Consider the following 25,619-nt stretch of genomic DNA (forward strand, 5'->3'; position numbering starts at 1 on the left):
TTTGAAGGCCTTTATAGCATATTCATAAGAAACCACATTAATAACCAATCAAGCTACTCATCGGATATTTCCTAAGATTCACATAAAATAATAACCTAAAGGTAAATTGATAAGTAATTACTTACAAAGCTTTGCATTAAAGAACACTGTTCCTAAGTTATTTCCCACAAAGTAAATATCCAAGAATTTTTTTTTTGGTCTCTGAAATCAGAAGTTCTAATCTCTAGATTTAAAGACTAAAATTTACTTGACACTGAGTTTAGAGGGCTAAGAACTGTGAATATATACCGAGGGAAGAAGTGATAATCCTCAATTCTAATAAGTTTACAATTGAAAGACTTAGGAAAAGTGAGCAGCATAATTTTAAAAAAGCCCCTAAAACTTGAAAATATATTTGCAAACTTCCTCACCATAGAAGATAATGATAATAGTTTAATGTGCTATATTCCCAATTCACCCCCTCTTACCAATAGCCAGAGTTTAGTAATACCTCTTTTCCTTTCTACCCAGTTTTTATACTTGACTCAACTACTAAATCTAACTTCTACTTGTTTCTAAAAATTCATTTAACTTAGGACTTTATTGCCACTAACCTATTTTAAATCTAGTCTAAAGACCTCATCTCTCAACCGAGTTACTCCCAGACCTCCTGACCAAGCCACCCATCTCCACTTCCTGCCTCCTACTGACACATTTCACCTTCCTTCAACCTCAGGGCCTTGGTGTATGCTGCTCCAATTGTCTGAAATACTGTGTTACCTACTCTGGACTAACGAATGCCAATTTATATTTCAGATCTTCATATAAATCCCGTTTGTCAGAGAGATAGATTTTTCCTGACACTAAATTAAATCATTCTCTTATGCTACTTGCCTCTTATTATTAACAGCAATGATTATAGTTTGACATTCCTGTGTTTGCTTCATGTGTCTATCCCACTGCATACAGGTTCCATAACATCAGAGTTTATGTCATATTTATTCACTACTGCATGTGTCCACTAGTTAACAGTTTTCCTGGCATAGAATAGGCATGCTATATATTTTTAAATTTTTTTGTACTGGGAATTGAACCCAGGGGCACTTAACCACTGAGCCACATCCCAGCTCTTCCTATTTCTTATTTTGAGACAGAATCTCACTAAGTTACTTAGAGCCTTGCTATGTCTCTGAGACTGGATTCAAATTTGCAATCCTCCTACTTCAACCTCCTGAGTCTCTGGGAATACAGGTGTGAGCCACCACATTCAGCTTCAGTATATTTTTAGATAAATTAAGAATGAGCAAAATAATATTAAGCCGTGTGATCAGTATTATATATTTTAAAGATATAGTACTAAAGGAAAAAATATTAAAGAGGTTTTAAAATAAAATTTATTCTCATCAAAATCTCATAAAACTATCCTGTTAACATCCATGGATACCATCTGCTCACCTGCAAGAGGTATTTCTGTGCACACATTGCATAAACAGATAAAAGTATCATTGCTTATTGAAGTCTTATTTATTTATTTATGTCAACTTTTCTATTTGTTCACAGTTTTGTGGGAGTAAATATTTAATTTGAAAAGATTTTCATGTTGACTGGTAAAAATACATACAAATTCACACACACAATGTTATTTGCTAAATAAAAAGCCTTATTTATTAACAACAATGCCTACAGTATTCTTTTTTTTAAACTGGTAAATCTGAATTTTAGTCAGAATTATCACTGATACTCATTTTAATTACACTTTCAAAGTACATATCTGAGAACAGTAATATTAAAGTTTGTGACATATACAACCCAAATAAGAAAGTAAGTCACTGTAAAGTAAGTGAAATCCCATAGGTTTTGTGAAATATTGAAGGTTATATGCTAAATGCTGCGGTACCAGATCACTAGTTAAATCATCAATATTAATTGGCTACATAGTATTCCTATATTCATCTATTCATCAACTAATGTCAAAGATCAAAAATACTTTAAATGAAAATTCTAAGACTTTTCAAAGTCAGCGACTGTGCTTCTACAACAAATACTGTCCATTAAAAACTCTGAAAGCCCTGGGAAGTAACTTGCTACAAGGGTCATGGAGAGATTTATAATCAGCCTTGTTAGATGACAAAGCTCTCTATATAACAGTATTTCCCCAATGGCCAAACTACAAATGGGTCACTTTTTTGTGTGATCTTTAAAAATTACATTCCTATGTATCCAGAAGAGCTAAAATAGAACTGGTAATCATTTACCTAATCTTCCTTCCATCTTCCTTCCTATTTTTCTCTATTTCTATCTTTATCTCTATCTCTCAACTCCATCCTCTCCAGTTATCTAGGCAGACTTTTGGGTGTTGTTGGATGCAACCCTTTTATTAAATGATCCCAGAGTATCCTCTTGATCCATTAAAAATCCTCACACAGCCCTCCCCGGCTAACCAGTAGCCACCTCTTTGCAGCCTTCTCTCTTTGCTCTCAGAAGCAGCTGCAGTTGGTCTCACACATTCAAGGTATGGACATATATATACAAGTCAGCCTCTGCACACACAGGTTCCAGATCTGCAGATCAAACAACCTTGAATTTTTAAAAATATCTTTTTAAAAACTGTCTAAATTAAACATACACAGACTTTTTCATCGTTATTTCCTAAACAACACAATTATTTATGTATTAGTTACCCTGTATTAGGTATTACAAGTAATTCAGAGATTATTTTTTAAAAGTATAGGAGGCTATGTATAGGTTATATGCAAACACTATATCATTTTACTAAGGTACTCATCTCAGGCATCATCTGATTTTGGAATCTTCCAGGAGTCCTGGAACCAATCCCCAATGCACATCTATGGATGACTGTATATGATACTCCAGAACCTCAAGTCCCCCAATTCCAGAAAGCAGCGCATCCCAAACTCAATGAGGGCTCCTCTCACTTGGTTTAGAGTGAAGGATGAGCACCCTCCTCCAGCCCTACATGTACATCAGGATGCCAACTTCAACCTCAGACATGGGATGGGCAATAATTAATTCTGGAAAAATTCATACCATATTCTGAATGAGTATCTGATAATGGGGGAACTTATTATACCATTCTTGATGTTTAGGATCTCAGTCAAAACCAAGTAGACTGAATCCCATTTCAACACTGTTTTACATTTATAAAAATAAAAATGTATGAAGGACTAGAGAGGAATACCACCAGGATGCTTCTTTTTAAAGTAAAAAATATCATTCATACTTTGGTAAAATGATACAGTCTGGCTCTGCCCCTTCTTCTTTCCTCTGTCATTGCTGTTCTCTGTGAATTTTGTCATATGAGTTTAGAGCCCCTTAAAAATCAGAAAAACACAAGAATATTGGTGTAAATTGGCAAGATAAATCGTACAGGGGTGATGAAAATGCTCCAAAATTAACTGTGATGATGACTTCACAATTTGGTAAATTTACTAAAAATTAACAAATAGTACACTTGAAATGGGCAAATTTTATGTAAAATATGCATGGATTTTTTGGGGGAAGTTTGTCTTTCTATATTACATAATGTGCCACAAAAAAATCCTAGGAAATACTGAATATATTTTGTAAAGTTTTCTAAAACTAAAGATCTTTCTATTTGGTAGAGGAATCAGGATTTACATGAATGCAATCTGTTAGGATTACATTAAAGTACACAGCCAAGTACTGGCAAGATCAGGGAAGAAAGTTATACTTGGAGGCTGACCTGACACTTGAGGTCAGCGCCGAGCTGGAGAAACTGATCTGCAGCAAGGACTTAATGATCCAGGGCAGGAGAAGAGGCTGAGGCATTGCTGTCAGAGGGGGAGGCACGGGTTGTTGCCCTTAGGCAAAGAAGAATAGGGCTGGCAAATGGATCAAGAGGTAGGAGAATGGGGTCTTTGTTCTGATCCTGTGTGGGATTTACTGACCTTGAGTAATTCTTTTCACCTGTCTCTCAGTTTTGTTATCTGTGAAACAAACTTTCAACTGATATATAAAGACAGTAATACCCCTTGTCCATTTCCCATAAGTACAGGGAGACAATGAGAAAATGTGTGTAAAGAAAGCTGAAAAACACAATGTAGCCATAAGATGTAATGCTGCAAGACAGGCTTACGAGGGAAACCAAGGCTGGGCCTCTGCTTGGAGGGATTTGGAATGGTAATAAGATAATAGGCGGGAAATAGCTTAGCCTGACAGAAACAGAGAATCTATATGAGTTAAAGAAATTGTGTGTGCATGAGCACCATCAGAGACACAAACAGCTCAACAGCTCGACTTGCAAAAGGCTGGAGAGAGCCCAAAGGGCCACAAATAGAAAAGTGGTCTTAACATTCTGACTGGAGGAAGTTCCTGTAAATTTTTGGGCTTTTTAAAAAATATTGATATAGTCGCTTCCTTAATATGAACAATGAATCTTTTAGAGCTATTTTGAAAATTCATATATGTAAATGAAAACAACTATTTTGTTTATGCAGCACAGTAGATCTTACTATGAATTGATGGAAAGAATGCTACATACTACCACTACCTCCTCTCCTCCCTCTTCACCATCAACACCGTCATGATGACCATCATCACCAACAACCATCCCAACCACACCAGCAACAACTATTCAATCACCTACTGCCACTTCAACATCATTGGCAACAATCACCATCAACATCATCAAAACGCACCCCAATACCAAGAGCAACAACCATCAATATCATATACCTCTACTGTAAATTCCTAATTTATTCAGCCAAGCATGAAGAGTTTAACAGGAAAAAGGTAGCTATACAGAATAGGGGTAGATACAGCATATCTTTGCATATATTTTCCCTTCTTGTCTCCCTATAGGAGGAGCAATTTACCACCAGGAATGAGAAGTAAACTCAATTCAGATGAAAAAAATCCTAGAAATCTCCTGTACAGCATAATGCCTATAGCTGACAATACTGTATTTGCTAAGATGACTGATCTTAGAGAAAGTGGTCCTAACATACCCACACATAAGCACAAATAAAGTGACAGAAGGAAACTTCTGGAGGTGATGGATAAGGATATGGCACAGATTGTGGAGATGGCTTCATGGATATGTACTTATCTCCAAAATTATCAAGTTGTAAATATTAGATATATACATCTTTTAGTATGTCAATCAACCTTCAATAAATTTTAAAATAACTAATATGCCATATTTAGCAAAGGTAAAAACGAATCCAAAGCTATTGAACTATAGAGAGAACAATAACTACATAACCAGAATGTTTTTGCAAATATTTATAAAAATATATTTATAATTTTAAGTGTTCTTTACCTCTATTCTCCATCATAAAAAAAGTAGACTACTCAATAAACTATAGCAATCAAGCTTCTGAGTGCTAGAGAAATAATTCTGAAGGTCAATTGTTTCAAACCCAAAATACTGCATTGTAATGATTTCAAAGTAAAAAGAGGAAAAATAAACCAATTTCTCACCAGAATTCTGTCCTTCTACCCTCAGGCTTAGTTCACATTTTGGAAGAAGGCATGCTAACAACCCTGCTTTTTCCAATTGAAGTGGTTCTACAAATATCTTGTATTTATTCCCACTGGTCATATTCCAGGAGGTCATACTCCCAAGAGTAGGAGGTGGGGGAGACAGGAAGCAGAGGCAACCCCCAAGTTTCCTGAATTCTCTCTCCTCCTCTGGTCTTGCAGTCAGTCACAAAGCCCAGCTGCACAGAGTTATGTTGATTTCAACTCACTCTAAAATGGATTGGAGAGGGTTTGAGATACACAGGTATTTGATCAAGAATTTTGAAACTTTCTAATTAAAAAATTCAAGTAAGATAAATTAAAAAATAAATTTAAATTAATCAATGCCAAGAAAAAAGAAAAATATAAGTAAAAGAAAAATTTAAACTCAAATTCAGTATATCATAAGATAATAACTGAGGCTATTTAAGAGTCTATACTGAAAAACACTAATTATTCTCTGCGACCTACTACATGATTAATAAAATGTAAAGGTAATACTGAAGTTGATATGAACACTACACAAAATACAAGTCTGTTCATTGAGTAAATCTTTTCTGTGTACCTAGACTGTACCAGGTACTGTTCCTGGCTCTGGGGAACACCAAAGAATACTATGCATAAACTTCCTGCTCTCCTGTCAAAGAAGACAGATAACGTGAAGAAGAGTAAACCAAGCTATATGTTAAGAAGATGGTAAGTACTACGGAGGAAAAAAAAAAGTTGCAAGGTGAATCGTGACTATCAAGAGGTGGGGAGTGGTACTACTTAAATAGGTGGTCAAGACCTTCCTCACAGACAATCTGAGTGAAGACTTGGAGGTAAAATGTCAGACAAGAATTATCAGTAGAGAAGAGTGATCTCTGGAAAGGAAATAGTAGCTCAAAGATTTTGATACTGGAAAGTACATTCTTATGCTTTGATCTAGAATATCCCCCAAAGGCTCATGTGTTGAAGGCCTGGTCCCTGACACAGCAGCATTCAGAGATGGGGCTTTGGGGAAGTGATTGGACCATGAGGGCTTTGACCTCATGGGTGGATCCATCCATTGACAGCTGAATGGACTATTGGGAGATGGTAGAAACTGTAGGAGGTGGGGCAGGGTTGGAGGAAATAGGTCCCTAGGGACATACCCTGGAAACGTATTTCTTGTCCATCTCCACCCCCCTTCCCAGATGCCATGCACTGACCAACTTTCCCCCGTCATACCCTTCCACCATGATGTACTGCCTCACCTCAGCCCAAAGCAATGGAGCCAGCCAACCATGGACTAAAACCTCTGAAACCCTGAGCCAAACTAAATCTCTCCCCGTGTAAGTTGTTTTTGTCAAGTATTTTGGTCACAGTGACAAAAAGTTAATTAGCACAAGCCTGGTGATATGCAGGAGCAGCAGCAAGGAGTCCACTTCATCTGGAGCAGACTGAGCTAAATGTGGAGAAAGTAGAGTAAGAAAATTCATTTAAGCTAAAAGCACTTTGGCCCTATGATACAGAGTAGATGAGCAGCCTTCAAACACATTTGCTCATGTATAATCTCAAGATGAAGCAAAAACAAAAATATCTTTATATATCCTCCTGAATTTTTGTTTTCCACCTCCAAAACATTTTAATTTGATATCATCCTAAGTTTATAGGATTACAAATAATATAATTTCTGACATATGACGTCGTAAAATGTACTATCCCACCATTATCCACTTTAAAAATATCTTGTCCAACTTCAAGCTCCTCTTTATCAGTGGAAAGGTTTATATGTTAGTTTTTCTCTTTTAATTCATACCCAGTCCACTTCTCCACAGAATTTCATCCTAATGTAGCATATGCTTATGTTGTTTATGTTGGAAAGTCTTTTATCGCTCACACTACTATACTTTTCTGCAAGGAAATATGTCAAATTGCTGCTCTGTTTGGTGTTCAGGCTGTTTCTACCTCCCTGCACAATGCCCAAAGCTAAGATCTGGGATGGAAAAGAGAGATTGCTTGGCTAATTGGAGGAAAGAGTGACGGTAAACAGGGATGTGGGAAATGAGACTAAGCATATAGTCTAGACTTTGGGAATTGATGGCCTTAAAACCTTCCATACTTTGCTGAGTGTTTCCGTGTACCCCACTCCCCACAAGGAACACCCATTTAAAGCCCCTGAGTAGATCATCCATTTATCTGGGCACTAAAGCAGATCCAAACAATCTTCTATGCATAATTCTGTCCTAGCTGCTTGGTTCACCCTATGATCCCTTGCCAAATGCTTTTACAATTTTGCTTTGAGGCCATGCTGTTAAAACATAAAAGAGTTTTAGGAGAATCAGCATTACAAAAATTTGGTGGCTTTCAGAACAAAACATAGTGTATTTTTTGTGGGGATTCCTGGGAGAGCCTTTTCTGATGTTGGTGCCAAGAGTACTTACAATCATCCTGCACAACTGATTTATCTTTACTTCTACAAGCATTTATCCTTCCCAATGGCAGACAGAAAGTTTAAAGCCAAAATTGTGCCTGTGTGTCTTAGGCTTAGGTAATTCTGGCATGCACTTTAATTGTATTCGTACTTTCATTTTGTCCCCAACTTCTTCCTTACTTTTAAGTTATTTTTACTTGATATTTTTATGCATAAATATACATTATTATGTATGCATAAGGTAACAAATATAAAAATGCATATATACTGGAGTTTTGACCTATTATTCAAGCTTCTTTTATTTACATAAAGGGAACCAAGCTATTTCCCTTTAAAATATTGCCTATTTTTTTAAAACTTGAAGTCATGAATATGCTACAGACTGTCACACAAAACCTAGTTCTCAAGACCAAGGTACAAACATTTGTTTCCCAGAGAAATTCAAAACCAAACAGGTTGCAGAAGTATTTAAACAACACAGCAACCATAATAATAAAAACCAAAACCTGTTTCTCAGTTTCAATCAACAACTATTTTTTTGAGCTCCACTCTATGTCACTGAGTTAGATATGAAGAACTCAAAGGAAAATAAGAATGATTCATGAGTCAAAGAGCCTAGTAGAGTCTGTGGGGGAGAAGAGAATAACACATTAGATTTCATCTGCAGAACCGATGATGAAAACCATGCCCACAGACTGCGTGAGTCTCTATGGGCTAGGTAAATTTCCACAGTGCAAATAGAGATGTATAGGGGACAAGCCAAGACAGTTCTCTTGGTCACGCCTGGGTAGTGCGGTGTGTGTGCACATATATGTGCATATGTGTAGGTGAGGATGTGTGAATATGCATAGGTATAGTGGATCATTAGCACCACGAGGTTACACAAAACAGGGACCAATTAGTTCTGCCTATGGGGAAAGAGAAGAAAGGCTTTATGTGGACTGCATGGTTTAGAGAAGCCCATGTTATCTAGCACTCTGGTTATCAGAGTAACCGAAGAGTTAATTTTCATCTTAGGATGACACCAGGTTAAATTTAGGGGGGGAAAAAAAAGAACTCACCTAATACAAAGAAGACTGTGCATGGTTTACTGCACAGTTAAGTGAATAATAATGTGCAGGACACTAAAATCCTGGTCTCAGGTGTGGCCAAAAGAACAGTCTCCACTCTTTCCCAGTTCTGATCTCTATTTATCTTGTGTTGTGGAAATTTACCTAGTGTTTAGTGACTGGGGCAGACTGTGGGCATGGCTTTCATCATTAGTTTTGCAGGTGAAATCTAAATCCTTATAAGCAACCTAAAAATCCTTCCAAAGTCAGGGTCTGACAAAAGAGGTCCCTGACTGGAATTCATTAAAAACTTTCATAAGTGAAATTTCATTTTATGATGTAACACATCTCATTGTTTACAGAAATATGATTCGGAACTGATAGCACTGCATCCGTTAAGCTCAAAAGATAAGAGAACTAGCCTTGACTCAACTCCCTGGAATACTTTATAACCTTTTGCTAATGAAGAAAAATTTCAGGCTTGGTCTCTTGCTTTTAGCTAAAAACAATTGAATATAATGTTAAGCAACTTACAATTTTCAGCCAAACAATTCATTTCTTCACATTCCCAAGATCCATGATCTATGGGTCCTTTTCTGTATCCTCCAAGTTGCTCCTCTCCTACGTCAGTCAGACAGGCTGCCAATTTCTTGAATTATCATGGCCCTGATTACTCTTTGCTGAAAATTCTCAGGCTCCAAAATTACTTAAAGTTAAATTTAAATGTATCCTATTTATCAATTTTATTGCTCAAGAAAGTTGACACCATTGATATTCTTGGGATTAACCCTATTTAATACAGCCTCCCAGGGTGAAGCAATTCCAGAATTCTCTCTGTAATCATTGCACACAATCCAATGTGGCTCACAAGTACCCAAATGAAGAAAAGTTAACCCTGCAAGGGTTCATGACAGCTCTTCCTACAGTGATGTTCCCTGCCTTGATGTTCTTCCCTCATCTGCCTTTAAAACACTGGGTGTTTCCTTGACAGCAGTTATCTCATTTCTACTTGCCCATTTTACTTCCTGTCACATTTTCCTGCCTCCTTTCAGCTCTAGGTTCAAGCCAGATTCATGATCCTACCTTCTCTTACTACCTCCAAAACCACCACCTGACCACCATCCCCCTTTCTACACCAACCAACCTCCTAACTGATCTGTTTCCACCCTGACTCCCTAGAGTCAATTCTCTGCACGACAGCAAGTGAGAACTTTTGAAGGCTGCCAGTCAAATCAAGGCTCTCCTGTACCCAAACTACTGCCATGGCTTCCCAATCTCACTCTGATTAAAATCTAAATATCACCACCTCCTTTCATGGCTCTGCTCTAGCCCTCTCAGGCCTCCTTGCCATTCCTTAATTATGCCAAGTGAGATTCTCAGGGTCTTTGCACAGGCTGTTCCTTCTGCCCGGACAGCCTTTCCCATACACCTCCTGGTTCACACCCTCTCTTCCTCCCCTCAGGTCTCTGCCCGAATATCATCTTGCCCAAAGGACCGTCCTGACCAACATACCCCTCAATCACCTTCTCTTTTCCCTTCATTCTGCCACATTCTGCTTTGTCATACTTACCACTGCTTGGAATGTCTGCCAGCTTGGGTTTCAGCCTGTCAGCCTCCTCCCAACATACAACAGCATATCTATCTTGAATACTGTTACAGGTATAGCTATTCTACATGCTAGATGCTGGTGATTCACAGGGGATTCTAATCACTAATTGGTTAAAAAAAATTTCTACATAGAGTTCCTGTGTCATTCTTAACACTACTGCCCCAGTTTAACAGCAAATAGTCTCTCGTGGGCCCATTCTTATAATATCCATGCTAGCATACCTGATTTTATACCCTAATGTTGTGCCCTTCTAATTTTTCCTCTGTATGCCTACCAGAGTGATATAATCTACCATCTCATCTTGTCTCTCTCTTACTCAAAATTTTCTTCAGTGCCTACAGATTATTATACAACCTCTTTTGCAAGTCGTATAAAACTTTCAAGACTTGGTATCTGCCCATTGGCTAAGCTTCATCTCCCATTAGAGCCCCATAGACTGCATTGCTTGCCCCAGTGCCTTTCCACTTGCTTCATTTCTCTATCTGGAGCAGCCTCCTCTGCTTTGTCCACCTGGTAGCAACTCATCTAAATGGCCCCATTTCAGATGCAAAGCCTTCCCTGATAGCCCCAGAACAGCCTTAAGCTCTCCCTTTTATATCCGACTTCAACTTGCACGTACTTTCATGAAAGTACATCACTATATTTTATTATAATTATGTATTTTCATGTGAGCCTCCCAGTGAACCACCAATGTCTTAATGAAAGGGACTTTGTTTTACTATTCTTCATATTCCTAATGTTTGGTACTGAGAGCCATAGCCAAGTTGGAAATGACGCATGGCATTTTTGGGTTGAAATTGTTCAGAAAGGTGACCCTGCTCAGGGATTAGAGTGGCTCCAGGTTTAGGGTGGATCCTGCTGGATTAGGGTGGCTCCAGGTTTAGGGTGGATCCTGCTGGGAATAGGGCGTATGCCTCAGGCGCCCGCTCCTTGAGTTCCCGAGTTCTCGCGGGGTTCTGAGAGAATTGGTACGAAGAGCCCAGTGGAGGGAGTGTATTTTTCGCAGAATGTGCGTGTAGAGTGCAGGTGAGAGTTCGGGAATAAAGAGTTGCTGTTGGAATCTACAAGGCTTTTGTGGTGGCTCGGTTATTTTGTGCCCAGACAGACTGTGGCAGTTTGGTTTATAGTAAGTGCTCATTAAGTACTTCATTATAAATGAATTAATATGAGACAATGATACTAGAACACTCTACAAGAGTTGATGCTCTGAGTTTGGGAATGCAAAAAATATTTGTGATATTCAGTTGCAAATTTAAACAGATATGTTTCTGTAATTTGATCACCAATTCAAAATATGGGTTTTTAAACGAGAAATAAAAGAAAAAATGAGTCAATCACAACCATATAGGCAAATACTGAGATTTTTACAGTAAAGTACAATCTCCAGGGACTTTATTCTACAGTGTCTAGAAAACACTCTCATTGCCTTTTCACTCCTGAATACTCCTGGAGATATGGAAAGACTTAGCCAGTACCTGTCATAAACCATAGCAAATAATTTATCTGAAGAAAAAGACTATGAAAGATATATATGAAAAAAATATTTTAAAAACACTACAGAAATTCATAAAAGATTTGAATAAATGAGAACCAATGGGGACCAACTGGTTCAATATTATAAAGAATTCTTCTGAGATTAAGCTATATGTTTAACTTAACCTTTCCCCCAGAATATGATTTTACTTTTATAACTGAGCAATATCTAAATTTCCTACAAAAAAAAAAATAAACATGTAAGAAGGTCCAGGGATATTGCAACCAAAAAGGGCAATAAAGGGAAACTAGCCACACCATGTGTATAAATACACAAAATTAGAGGAATTAATAAAATATGGAACTATTCAATAAGACGACTCTCCAAAAAGACTTCATTTAGGCATTTAACAACTGATGCTAACATTACCCTTCCACTCACCTCCACTCTGATCCAAGTAACCAATTAGTTTTCTAGTAACTAGTAGCTAGTTTATAACTAGTTTTCAAGTAACATAAGTTTTCTTCAAGAATTACCATATAACAAGGTAAAGATAAATTATTCAAGAAATGTTGGGGAGAACTGAGTAGTTATTGGAGAAAAATAAAATTAAGACTCTTTCATTACTAAACCAAAACATGTATGAATCAGACAAATATGATTATATTCATATAAAATTTAAATCATAAAAATACAAAAGGAGCTGGGTTCAGTGGCATACCCCTCTAATCCCAGCAGCTCAGGAGGCTGAGACAGGAGAATCATGAGTTCAAAGCCAGCCTCAGCAAAAGCGAGGTGCTAAGCAACTCAGTGAGACCCTGTCTCTAAATAACATACAAAATAGGGCTGGAGATGTGGCTCAGTGGTCAAGTGTCCCTGAGTTCAATCCCCAGTTCGCCCCCCCCCCAAAAAAAATACAAAAGGAAATGTAAAAGAATGAATTTTATGATTTCAGAGTAGCTTAGGCTTTTCTCATTACTATGCAAAATCCAGAAACTACACAACTTTAACTACATAAAATCTTTACATTTCTCTTATGCTTTGAATACTATAAATAATATCAAAGACAAATGCTGGGCTGGGGATATAGCTCAGTTGGTAGAGTGCTTGCCTCACATGCACAAGGCCCTGGGCTTAATCCCCAGCACCCATCCCACCCCCCCCTCAAAAAAAATGACAAAATTAAGGGAAATCTTTGGTGGAAAATCACTATAAGGAAGTGTGAATTCTTTAGCCTAGAAAGAGCTCCTAAAAATCAAGATGATTCACCCAAACTAAATTTTTGAAAAATGAGTCTACCAAGAGCAAGAACAAAGAGTTAGTTCATAGAAAAGGAAAATGCAGAGTAAACACAGGAGAGGATGTGCAAATGAAACTATGAGATGCTACTGTGACCCAGTAAGTTGGCCAAGATCAAAATGTTTGCTCCAGGCTTAAGTGGGAGGAAAGAGACACTCTTGGGCCTGGCTGCTGGGACGAACCTCAGTCGATGGCAATACAGTCAGAGCTATCGACATTTTTTTTTTTTTAATTTTTTATTGTTGGTTGTTCAAAACATTACAAATTTCTTGATATATCATATTTCACACTTTGATTCAAGTGGGTTATGAACTCCCATTTTTACCCCATATACAGATTGCAGAATCACATCAGTTACACATCCGTTGATTTACATATTGCCATACTAGTGTCTGTTGTGTTCTGCTGCCTTTCCTATCCTCTACTATCCCCCATCCCCTCCCCTCCCCTCCCCTCTTCTCTCTCTACCCCCTCTACTGTCATTCATTTCTCCCCCTTGTATTATTTTTCCCTTTCCCCTCACTTCTTCTTATATGTACTTTTGTATAGCCCTGAGGGTCTCCTTCCATTTCCATGCAATTTCCCTTCTCTCTCCCTTTCCCTCCCACCTCTCATCCCTGTTTAATGTTAATCTTCTTCTCCTGCTCTTCCTCCCTACTCTGTTCTTAGTTACTCTCCTTATATCAAAGAAGACATTTGGCATTTGTTTTTTAGGGATTGGCTAGCTTCACTTAGCATAATCTGCTCTAATACCATCCATTTCCCTGCAAATTCTATGATTTTGTCATTTTTTAATGCAGAGTAATACTCCATTGTGTATAAATGCCACATTTTTTTATCCATTCGTCTATTGAAGAGCATCTAGGTTGGTTCCACAGTCTTGCTATTGTGAATTGTGCTGCTATGAACATCGATGTAGCAGTGTCCCTGTAGCATGCTCTTTTTAGGTCTTTAGGGAATAGACCGAGAAGGGGAATAGCTGGGTCAAATGGTGGCTCCATTCCCAGCTTTCCAAGAAATCTCCATACTGCTTTCCAAATTGGCTGCACCAATTTGCAGTCCCACCAGCAATGTACAAGTGTACCCTTTTCCCCACATCCTCGCCAGCACTTGTTGTTGTTTGACTTCATAATGGCTGCCAATCTTACTGGAGTGAGATGGTATCTTAGGGTGGTTTTGATTTGCATTTCTCTGACTGCTAGAGATGGTGAGCATTTTTTCATGTACTTGTTGATTGACTGTATGTCCTCCTCTGAGAAGTGTCTGTTCAGGTCCTTGGCTCATTTGTTGATTGGGTTGTTTGTTATCTTATTGTCTAATTTTTTGAGTTCTTTGTATACTCTGGATATTAGGGCTCTATCTGAAGTGTGAGGAGTAAAGATTTGTTCCCAGGATGTAGGCTCCCTATTTACCTCTCTTATTGTTTCTTTTGCTGAGAAAAAACTTTTTAGTTTGAGTAAGTGCTATCAACATTTTTGAACTCACTCTCCCTGTGATCCAGGCCTTCCTCCCTACAAGCTTATGGGCACCTAACGCTCTTCCCCATCCCCTGCCTCTATCTACACCAGTCCCAGCTCCTTGGCTATTCTCTCCAGGAACTGCAAGGGCTGCGGCAGCAATAGCCTGTGGAGACCACAAGACACCGTAGGAGCAGCCATCCCTATCCCCCTGGAATATCAGCAGAGAAAAAAGAATCCACCATATTTGCCACTGTCTTGCTCTTTTTCTCCTTCACCTCACTTTTCTCTTTTCCCGCCTGCAAGGGATCCCGTGACCACACCGTCCACCGCTCCATTGCCCAGTGCATCCCTGAGATACACACTTAAAAGACAATCTAAGTAAATTCCAAATCGCAGTAAGTGCCTAAGGGACTGATAGCAAACAAACAAACAAACACAACTTTGTTAGATTTCTCCAAAGAGCTTCACAAAATCATTAGGCACAAACAGGGAGAAGAAAGTGTGCTCATCATTGTTAAGTGACATTCTGCCACGCTGAAAAGTACACACATCTCTCCATAAGAGCACTTCTCCAAACACCGAACCCTAGAGAGACAAGAATGACAGTGAGTTCACAGTGTTTAAGTAATTAACCATCTTGCCAACACTGTCCAGGTATTACCTAATCTATCATTTGTAACAACCATGAAGGAAGGATTATTAGTTACTCCCCTTCCTATAATTGAGGATAAATAATGCACAAAGCAATGAAGCAACTTGCCAAAGGCCCAAAGTAAGCACGTGGCACAACCAGAATGGGAACAAATTATCTGCCCCAAGCCTGGACTGTCTACCACCAGGAGATATTTTCCTTTAATCCTAATTTTTTTAAGAAACAAGGTAGAAATATTGACTGAAAGCTTGCTTGGAGCAGAGTAGAACACTGGTGCTGAGTTAAAGATCATACAGAATATGGAGTGAGAATTTCTGGAAACCCATAAATACTACTTTTTTGTTTCAAGGAATCATTTCCATTAATCAACTCACACAGATATTCTACACTGGACAGAACCTGGTTTTGTAGAGGTCACTCTTATCGCTTCTCGGCCTTTTGGCTAAGATCAAGTATAGAGGTCACTCGTTAACACACATATATTTCATCGGGTGTGGTGGTGCTCACCTGTAATCCCAGCAGCTCGGGAGGCTGAGGCAGGAGGATCGTGAGTGCAAAGCCAGCCTCAGCAATGGCAAGGTGCTAAGCAATTCAGTGAGACCCTGTCTCAAAAGAAAACAAAAAGGGCTAGGGATGTGGCCTCAGGGGTTAAGCAGCCTGGGTTCAATCCCTAGTACCAAAAAATATATATTTATACGTATATCTCAGTGGTTTTATCCTCCATCCCTCTTTTCCTCCCAAACAGAAATTCCTTGCCAGTTTCCTGTAGGTTCACTTTGTAGTTCCCTACTCCTCCCTCTCCAAATGAGCTGTGCTCACTAGCGATGCCCATTACTCTTCCCAGGGCTGCAGCTACCCACACTCAAAAGCTCCCCAGTTCTCCCAGCAGAACACTCCAATCTGTTTCTCTCAGACTCAAGTGAGATCCATTTCTATCCTGTGTCCTTCATTGAAATCTAACAACTTAACCCTTGAGAAAAATTCATGTGCTTTTATGTCCACAGCGCTTTTGCTTTAAACCAATTCAAGAACTATATACCTGATTATAACTTTTGTTCACAGCACTCAAACTGTTCAACAGCTACATTTATTTAGAAGAAAACCCATGATCATTAAGTTTCCGATCATTAGGGTTTGGATGTGAGGTGTCCCCCTAAACTCCTGATAAGGCACGAATATTTGGAAATAAAATGGTCAAATTATGAGAGATGTAACCTAATCGGCCCATCCTGGGTTGAATGGACTGAGTGGGTGGTGACTGTAGGCAGGTGGGCCATGGCTGGAGGAGGTGAGTCAAGGAAGGGGACATCTTCCCTGTGATCCCTTCCTTTCCTCTTCTCTCTGCCTCCTCACTCTGCCATGAGCTGAGTGCTTTTCCTCCCCTGGAGTCTTCCCCCGTGATGTGCTGTCTCACCTAGGCTGTCTATGGACTGAGACCTCTGAGACCATGAGCCCCAAGTCAACTTCCCTTCCTCTAAGTTGTTCTTATCAGGTCTTTTGGTCACAGCAACACAAGCTGACCAAACCAGTGGTCAGAAAGTAAATATCAGAACAGTAAGTCAGATAGAAAAATGGAGATGAAATGATTTAAACACAATGTATATGTTACATAAACCCGAAGAAAGCTGGATATAAAGGAAAGAACAAAAACGTCCTTTATCTATTTTTCTTCAGAGAACTTTTCACCTAACAAAATCTAACAAGATTTGTATTTCCTCAGGCTCTCGTCTGTTTCCTTCTCCTAGTCCGACCTGAAGGCTAGCAGGATGTGGACTGATTGACTGCTGTTTCTTAGGCCTGGAGCATACTAAGTGTTCAATAAATACTTGTGGAGTAGGTGTGAATGAATGAATGAGGCTTCTTTTCTATCTCATCATCTCTTATTCTAGGAGAAAACTTTACTGGTTTTCATGGACTGGCCAAGATATTTACAGATATTCCTCTAAATATTTCAAAACCTTTTTACGTTAACTTCAAGGTGGCGAGCCATCTGATCAGATCTAATTCTGAAGTGTACAAACCTATCACCTTGCCCTTCCCTACAAATATGTTTACTTATTCTTCTGGGCAAAAAAAAAAAAAAAAAGAACAAAGAGACACAGCAGAGCTCATCCTTGGGAGGTGGATTGCATCTGTTGGAAGCAGAATTGTCTCAGCTACTTTTTCACTTCCATGAAACTAGCTTACGCACACAGATTCCAGAGGTTCATAAAACAATTGTATTCCTTGTAAATATCACAAAATTAATTGCCAAAGAAAAAGAAACATAACTAAGTAAGGAGGAATAAGCAACAAAGGACCCCTGGGTTTCTTCCCATGCAGGACAGTTTGTTCACAGGCACCTCAGTGAACAGGAGAAGTCTTACATTCTCCCCAGGTCCAAAGTGCTTGGTTTAGGTTAGGTTTCCTGGCTCCATTTCCTTGTGATGACTTTGAATGTCAAGGTGGACCCTCAGGAATACAAGAGATTGGTGAGAAACAAACATCTTATGAGCTGTGTCCTTCCCAGATGAATAAATACGTCTGATTTAATTAAACCTAAGGAGAGATTCTAAACAGATTTCCATTTGGCTTTCTTCCAGACTTTATTAATTATCCCTCAAATTTCAACACTAATAAACAGCCTTCGATCTTCTGACACCTTTCCCATCTCTCCCACCCAAAGATTTCTTGTCTTCCCCTGAATTTCCCACCTCTTCCCTTTCTGTCCCCCTGCTCCAAAGTCACCTCTTTATTGATACATCCATCAGATCTTTAGATTCTCGCTCCATCCAGCCCCTCTCTCTGGATTGCCCTCTCCACCTCTGGCCATATCTGCAGGTCTAAAGCCTCCTAGGCTTGCTATTTATAATAGTCTGCCTTGTAACTGGGTCATTTACACAAGGGACTGATCCTTACTGGTTTGTGGTCTTTGGGAAGACGAGGATTATGTGGAGCTTTAGTTTAGTTTGGTTTGTCTTTTACATCTTTCTTTGCTTGGGACCTAAAACAGTGTTTTGCTTATCGAAGGCACTTAATAATTTTTGTGTTGTTTACTTTATTAAAATTCATTCAGAGCCAGAGACATTTTCTGGAGTTTACCTTAGAATTTCTAATGGATGACATCAGGATATCTGCCAATCTCTTTATCCTATAATTCATGGATTTGAAAAATTAAGTTCTCCACATAGCACCCCAGTTTCCTACACTAGCACTACATGTGTTTTAGATGGTGATTCCCCACCCTTTGTTCAGGATTACTGGTTGTCTATCACACTGTCATCACTGAACCAGGTCTTGGGGTAGCGAGATGAAAGTATAGTCCCTGCCTTCAAGGAACAGAGAGTCTATTTGGGAGAAGAGAAGTAATTATAATATAGTCTGTAAAGTCCTATGAAATCTTTGTCCTGAGGGATACAACAGGACAGAAATGGTCTACCTAGCTCAGTTTTGGGGAGTAGGGGTTAGTAAGGATGTTTAAAACCTTTGAGGGAGATGATATCTAAACTTGCCTTGAAAGTTTAGCCTCTAGAGAGTTCACAGTGTGTGCAAAGGCACTGAGGTAAGTAAGAGATCTGTGTATTTCTAAGCACTGCAAATGGCTACGATATTTGTAGGACATTCTTCCACGGGGGCTTCAGAACAAGGAAGCAAGAGCTGTACATTACGATGGGCCTACTGTGCAAGGCCAAGGGGTTTGGTCTTTAACCTGCAATTAGTTGTGTCAACCAGACTGTCAATTTGAGATTCCAAGGAATAGGTTAGTTTTACTAAAAAATGAAAATGTCATTTTGCAAATTTGCAGCAACAGTATGAACAAGTTTAGCTAATTAATCTCTTTTGTTCAGTGAGGGAACAAAATCAGAAGCTAAAGATGTTTTGGAAAACTGGAAGACACGTGTTGCAACAACAGCAAAGGTACCTTTTTATGAAAATAACTTCGCTATGTGAAAACCACAGGCAAAATCGCCCAAGCAAATGATTTTCCAAATGGATTCTCTGAGAAATTGTGTGAAAGAATAACCCGAACATGGCTGGGAATCAAAAGTCAGTAAATGCCATGAAGCCTAAGTAGACTCAGCTCCACGGGAGTGATGGTCACATCTGGCTCTGATGGTTCCCTAAAGCTGGACATCAGGGTAGACACAGTAGGCACTCAATATGTATCAGGTAAATTAAAGAATGTGTGAAAGAATTGATCCAAAAACATCACCTGCTTTACAAAACAGAAATAATCATTTAAATTGTTTAAGTGCAAACAGAGGAAAACTAAGGACGGTGTTTGCAAAATTTTTGATGTGTTCCTAAGAAAAGCAGAATTTCAAAGTAAAAAAAAAAGTGCATTACCACACAAGCATGAACAAATTTCCATAAACATTTGCTCAATGTGACTCACTCTGACTGGTACAGTCACGTCATCTGCATGAAATGAACCCAGGCATAATGGACACCAGTGAGTTAGATGCCACAAAGCAGTTTTGTGAGCAATGAATGACATGGTAGTGTCAGCTGAGTCTCGTGGAAGGGGCCCACATGGGGAGTAGGGCACAGTTCTGGTTAAATGCACCTTGCACTCAATCCATCTTGCCCAGGTGCTAAGCAGATTGCAGACCCTGAGGAAGTCACTCACATTCCTTAACTTCTATAAAGTAAGAGGGTTGATAAGATGCTCCTCAAAGTCCCTTTTGATGACAAGAGACATTTCAAAATGTCCCATGGTAAGCAGAAAGCCGTCATATACACATAAGCCACGTTCGTGAAGGTTTGACATTATCTCACTTTCCTAAGTAACTCTAATGATTCATCATGTCAGAGTTCTGGGGGGTGATTTATACAGCCGGAGGAAGGGACACTCTACCCCCTCTAGAAAGATCAAATATGGGTCATTTGTCTCCGAAGTGACCATCCATCTGGTATTAGAGAGAGATACAGGAACATTTCACAATGTTTCACTGTGAAAAACGAAAGCCTTCTGAGATCATCTGGCCCAAACCTAAAGTAGCAGATACAGAATTTAGGGCATACAGCCAGTCAGTGGCAGGGTCTAGACTGGAATCCTAGGGGTCCTGAAGATATTCCTGCATTGATTGGCTGTGGTCTCTGCTGGTCTCTGACACTCAGTCCCTCTTCAACACTCACAGGAAGTCCCCAGTCGGGGATCAGTAGGAAAAATGGAATTCCTGCTGAATTACAGTATGTCTGTTATCCACAGAACGGCTGCTGGCTCACACATGCCAAAAGATCACCCAGCAGATGCCGAAGAGGGGTCAAAGATTTCTATTAGAGAAAAGGTTCACAAGACCTGTCATGATGTGTTTTTAACAATTTCTTGGATATTCAGACTTAAGAGCCAACAGCCTGACTGAAAGAATTAAACGTTAAATATAGTGGGGAAAAAAAATTCCCCTTTCGTCTTACATTATTTTAGGGCTGTGATTTGGTGCTCCTCCAAAGTTCTGCCATCTCCCTCCACCACCCAGGAGGTAAAACTTGCAACATAAACATTTATGACAGCCTGGATAGATGATTTTGCTACTGAGGACATGGTTTTCTCCTACGAGGCTGATCTAGAGACTAAACTCCTAAATGAATTCAGTAGGGAGATCAAAAATGCAGGATTCAACACAGCTCATGAGGCATTTCTCCTGTTTTATACAATCTGTCTGAGTTGCCAAGTGAATAGCAAGTTCCTTTCAAAGTAGATCACCATAGCTGGTGTTAGAAGTGGTTCTGAATCTCTGCTAAAGAACAGGCCTCCCTGTAAGAAGCTTTACGTGGGAGTTGTACATTACTCTTTTTACTCTATAAAGGGGCTCATAGAAAGATGGTAAACGGGAATATATTGACTTAATTATATTGGAAAAAGCAATAGAAAAATTCAGCCAACTTCCTAATGATGTGATTCATGCAGTTCCCAAAGGAAGGCTGTATCATGTAATCAAATGATTTTATTTTGTATCATCTATAACCCACCCCCCCCCCTTACACAAAGACCTTTTAGACAGTAAACATGTCAAGCTTTGAGGGCAGTCCAACCTAGACAGATCTAGAATGTCATTAATTAAAATGCAAAACTGATTCTATTTCTGGTCCTGGTAATCAACTATGGAAAATAGTTTCAATGACAAGAATGTCTGCAGAAGCAAGAGGTTATATTTATATTAATGGGGGCAATTTCTTCGTTCAGTTACATGATTATAGTTTGAACATTTGCAGTTCAGTTACTAAAGTAGAAGCTGTAACCAACTCTTCATTAATCATCACACAATTCTCACTGTGCACATGTACACTTGTTCACATATACACAGCAGAAGTGGGGAAGACAGAAAGCAGAGGATGATAAATGGAGATGATTGATTCATAATACAAGCTGCAGGTTTCACATTAAAATATCAGCAAAAGAAACAGTCAAAGCACGGTTTTGATCGTAGCTGTAATTAAAGAGTGCGAAAAATGAATACCTGCATCTACACCAATCTAAGGTTTCTAGATCCATTTCAAATAAATTCAGTTTGCTAGGGTTGCAGGCAAAATCAATTGCAAGGACAGCAGCAAAATAAACACACACAAATAAAACATTGCAGTGACTTCCTCACACCAAGAGGCTACAGGCTCCACTCAGCATTGCTTTTATCAATTTTTCCTGCAGTAGTTTTCTATGCTGCCTTCAGAGACCCTGCAAAGGAATTAACATAACAGTATGCTGTGAGACAAGGAAATGAAGAATGCACTCTCCTAATTCAAAGAAATTCCCCAAGGCATTATCTGGAAATGGGATGGGGAAATCCTTATCATAAAAAAAAAAAAAAAAAAAAAAAGCTAGCTAGAAAATGCTAGGCAATATCTCAGGAATTTTTCTTCTATTCTCTAAATGAGCATATTATTAAAAACATGCATACATAAGAGTCAAAAGTAAACAAACAGCACATTTGTATATATGCTTATATATACATGTCTATCTATTCATGTATGTGTGTATGTATATACACACATTTATGTATATACAATTCTGATTACATAGGTAAGCAATTTGTTTAGCAAAATAAAGAAAGCCTAAGGAATTTTTCTTTCAAAGCTATTGTTGCTACTAATTAAATGAAATCTAAATGCATCTAAGATTGCTGTGAAATACGGAGTCTATTTCCATGACACCCAACTTTCCATCTTGATGAATACCTCAAGTTGAGTTGCCAGGCATCAGAAAAAATTCTTTCAAATGGAGAGGAAAAATTAAGCAAAGTAAAAAAACATCATTAAGAATGAAAGTAACAACTAAACATTAAAGAATAATCAGAGGAAGCAGAGAAGTCTGCCAGTCATATCACAATATTGCTGCAAACCCCGATTGAGTGCAGGAAAGAACAGATATCAGAACAGATAATTCAAACAATGATGAAAGTATTTCAAACATTATTTAAGGATTCACAGTCTGCAGTCTGCAAGAAGGATCTATTATTATTATTATTATTATTATTATTATTATTATTATTAACCTATTTGCTGATTTTACTCTTGAACTGGGGTTTCATGTAAATCATGTAAACATCTACAAATTCTGGCTTTCTACTTTACTGTGTGCTTTTATACTTTAACCTTTCACCACAAAAACAAAACACCAAATATATCTACTTAGGACCCAGGGAACAGGATAAAAGCATATGCCTGATGTCATCACCACTATTTTAAGAAAACTCCACACAGACTGTGGAAATAAAAGCGGTGAGAACAAGCAAGACAGTTTCAGAACTTTGCATTCCAAACTCCCAATGAGAAGGGAGAAAGGCCAAAAATTTCACCCTGAATTCCCCCCATCGTTCATCACACAAATCACAAATCAGAGACTGAATTGCATGGATGGCAATCCTTCCCAGAGTGAAAGGGACCAGTATTTTAAAATCCACATAAAATCAAATTTAAAAAACCCATCTCCAGTCCAAGACTTGAAAAGGACTAAACAGAATCACAACTTCAAAGCATTTTCTTTAGGATGCTGCTTTGACCAAAATAATTCAACACACCTGCAAGCAACACAAAACAAAAAACAAAAAACAAAAAAAAAAAGAAAGAAAAGAAAAGTAAAAGTAAAACCTGCCAGTCAAGAAAGACTCCTGCAATGCACAAGTTCAACAAGGTGAAACTGAAATTTTCTTAGTTTCCTCTGGGCTCCAAGAGGCAGCCCGTAATAGATTTGAAGTTGTGGTGCTCTTTGCAGCCAACCTCTGGAGACCAGGTGGAAAATTAGAACACTATTCCAAGAGTACTGCCCTGCAATCAACAACCTGCCACGCACATGTTCTTCATTGGAAACCTGCTTATTTTCTCTTAGAAAAGTCTAACCATTCTGATGATTTTAAAGCATTTTATCTCCCAGCAGGATGGTGAAACTCTATTGTCAACTCAAAAAATGTTCTGCTCATCGCCACCCTATCACCCTCTGAAGAGACTGCAAACTACAGCGTGCGGAACTGGGTTCCCTGAGACTCAGAAGGGAAGGAAGCAATGAGGTCATGCAATCTACGCCTTCTCGAGGGTGCAGGATTCCTCTCTCACTGCAAATGTTCCTGCCCAAGTTGTAAACCCCACAAGATACAAGGCCATCCATTCTGGACCCAAAAGCAGAGCGGCTAGCCCGGCTGCCCACAGCCAACTCCGACATAACTCACACGTGTATTTTCTTCTTCACCCAGCAAGATGGAAGAGTTTGCAGTGTGGCAGGTCACCCCCGGCTCCTGCAGATCTGACAGCAGTGCCCCTCAGCACGCTGAGGATTCATCGTGCCCAAATTTGTCAGTCATCCTCCACAGACTCCCTACACACTGCTGCAGTTTACCATCGCGAACACATTTCCCTGGCTGCTGCTTCAAGGACAAAGAGAGAGCACTTATGTTTCCATTGCAGCCGAAGAGCTCAGGTTGATGGAAAAAAAATAAAAAGACAGACAACCCAGACAAATGACCCCAGGCATTTCAGTCAGCCAGATCCTTCCAGATTCATAAGAACAGAAGAAATGCAGAAGGAAGGTCACTAAGCTTAGCTGGGAAGAGAACGGATCAGTTCACTGCAGCAGAGCGGCTCATTCAAGGCAAGCACTTACCATAAAAATAGAGTCAACAGAAGGAGAGCAGAGCCTTCCTCAGTGTCTTCCGCAGAAAGAAATCCACCAGGAACAGAGGCCGGCAAAGTGATGAGAGGCGACCAAACCACCGCACACAACTCCTTTTCAACCTCCCCTCAGACCCGCATGCAGTTGTTTGTGATGTAAAAACCCTGAGAAGTCTGGAACAGGACTCTCCCGAGAGCAAGCCAGAGTGGAAGCAGCCTGGTGAATTTCACCACAGTCTGAGCATCACGCCCAGGACTGGTCCTCCCCTGGGGCGCAGGGGCGGTATGTGGGGTGGGGGTGGAAGGCACCAGGCTGGGCTCAGGGAGGGGAGAAGGGTGGAAGCCTCTTTGGAGTGGAAGGAACTGCTGCCGGTGAGAACATCAGTATTCCATATCAGTTATTGCCAGCGACCAATCAGTCCAGCCAGGGGGCCCTGTCAGTGTGACAAGAGAGCAGCAGACGACAGCCGGTCCTCTGAGTGACAGGACAGCCCCCTGCCTGGACCAGAAGTTTGGCAGGATTGGCATCTTACCCTTTACCCAGTTGCTGTTAATATTTGCTTGTATTTGCCAACTCCCAAAGCCCCATAGTTACACAAGCCACTCAGGAAGTTTCCAAAGCATCCCATAGATTCTCTGCAATAAACCAGATTTGAAGCTCACCCTAAATGATATCTAATAGCATCTCAATGAGCAGACACTGGCGTGCCTCTGGGAGGTCACCGGTGAACACAATAATACTTTGTACTTTGGACCTGAGCTTCTTTGTGCCCAAAGTGCCAGTTAATATGACCAGGACAGAGCTTTCTAATTCATAAAAGAAATTTAATCAGACAAGGGTTAAAGGTCTCTTGAAGAATTTGACTGTCAGTCTTCATTAATTTTCCTGTGTAGTATATGCACAGAAGTATTGTTAGAGGTGAGTTTCTAAGGATAATTGATATCTCCCTTTGAGGTCTCTTAAATCACCCATAAGACAGACAATAGTGTTTTGGCTAAATTATGATAATAATTCATAAGAACACTGATGTTTGAGAAATTCTGAGTTTCTCTGACAGAAAAGAGCAAATTCCTTAGTGGTAAATGAAGGATGCATGGACAATTGAAAACTTTTCCTAT

The 25,619-nt window shown here is 39.4% G+C and overlaps 1 protein-coding gene across 7 annotated transcripts in view; it reads right to left on the bottom strand.

Moving 5' to 3' along the window:
* Ano4 (anoctamin 4) overlaps positions 1-24,720 on the bottom strand; it is a 310,833-nt gene extending 286,113 nt beyond the window's left edge. For all 7 annotated transcript variants that reach the window (XM_071609597.1, XM_027928930.2, XM_071609600.1 and 4 more), the window contains exon 1: positions 24,493-24,720. The gene's annotated coding sequence lies outside the window, so the exon portion shown is untranslated. The remainder of the gene's footprint in view (positions 1-24,492) is intronic.
* Positions 24,721-25,619: the final 899 nt, after the last annotated feature.

Source organism: Marmota flaviventris, chromosome 3 (genome assembly GCF_047511675.1).
Source record: "Marmota flaviventris isolate mMarFla1 chromosome 3, mMarFla1.hap1, whole genome shotgun sequence".
Taxonomy (NCBI): Eukaryota; Metazoa; Chordata; class Mammalia; order Rodentia; family Sciuridae; genus Marmota; species Marmota flaviventris.